The following is a 1,603-nucleotide window of genomic DNA, read 5'->3' as shown; positions in this document are numbered from 1 at the left end:
CAAAGTGATGACCAAAAGCCAAGTCTTACGAAGAGTTTATTAATTTGAATTTTTTGTTAATATTTTCAAATGGGGGAAGTTTCCCATACGCTTCCAATACCAGAAGATCTCGCCACTCTGAACAGTATTCCTAAGCATAAGAGTCAGCTGGGGTTATGGAGAGGTCCTTGAGACATAGATTTGTTGTTGAGTTGCTCAGTCATGTCAACTCTTTGTGACCCCATGGATTGTAGCATGCTAGGCTTCTCTGTCCTTCACCGTCTCTCAGAGTTTGCCCAAGTTCATGTCCATTGAGTTGGGTGAGGCCATCCAACCATCTCATCCTCTGTTGCCCCTTTCTCCTCCTGCCCTCAATCTTTCCCAGCATCAGGGTCTTTTCTAATGAGTTGGCTCTTCACTAACACAGCAGAGAGGCCCATATATTGCAAAGATAAGGAAATGCAAGCACCAGAGCCCTGCTGCTCCCAGGCCTTTGACCATGGCATTCTGTAGGTTTTTTTTTTGTAAAGAGGCCTTCACAATTGTGCAAGTTTTAGGTTTCCCGAAACTTGGATCCATCCCTGCCATTCTGTTCTTTGTGCTCCCCTGCTACCAAAGACTGGTTAGTGTTTATCATCAGATTTGCCAGATTTTGTAGATTTGGTAGATTTTCTTAAAGAAGAGAAGTCTTGTTCTGAATTTCTGGGCCTATAAAAACAAAGAGAAATGGTAAAGGCCTCATACTTTAGTCAGAAAGGGGGAGAGCCTGTCTTTACATGGAGATGATCTGGCCTGCATCCCCTGCCATTTGATTTCATGATTTCTGGCCGCATCTAGTTCTTCTACAGGTCACGATTCCTTAGATTTCGTATAATGGGAATACTTTTGTATACGGTTGTCGTGCTTGTTTCCTTCTCCATTTCTACAAAGACACATTTCAAGTTCATCGATCCTCATTTGGGATGTGGATGCTAAGGATCCCCCTTGTTGGGAAAGGAAAAGTAAAAGTGTTATCTGCCTATGGAAAGACATATTTTTGAATGAAATGTCCTAGGGGGAAAGGACTACAACTTCTAATTTTTACTGTACATGTTAGCAGACATGGCTAAATGCTTTCTGAGATCTCAATAAATATTCACTGACATTGATGATAAAACATGTACAGATTAGAGCAAGGCCTCTGTTCTCCAGTTACCATCTAAGATGTGACTTTTCTTTCTTGGTCACTGCTTGGAGCAGATTCTTTCATCCCACTGCATTAAACAGCATGGAAATTCAAATGTTTTTGTCGTACCAATACACTGTAACATTGGGGATTCATTCATTGCATGTCCCCCTTCCAAGATATTATTTGCTTTAGTATTTCTTGTGTTGTTCATAACATTTTAAAGCCCCATTTTTCAGTTTCAAGATTGTTAAGGATTTGGTGATGCTATCTGTGAATATATTTATCACTCAGCAAGAGTCTGCCTCTGCTCCTCTGCAGGAATGGAGAAGTGACATGCACTATAGATCACTGGGAAGCGAGCCTTCCCGAGCCATTTATTTGAAGCTGATTTTAGCACTTATCATTTGCACAGTCTCTTCGTCGGCTCCTCTTTTTAGATAATATCTTAGGAAAAGG

This window comes from Moschus berezovskii, chromosome 7 (assembly GCF_049115385.1).
Source record: "Moschus berezovskii isolate FMDL1 chromosome 7, NW_MosBer_1.0, whole genome shotgun sequence".
Lineage (NCBI taxonomy): Eukaryota > Metazoa > Chordata > Mammalia > Artiodactyla > Moschidae > Moschus > Moschus berezovskii.
Note: the sequence above shows the minus strand (reverse complement) of the source record.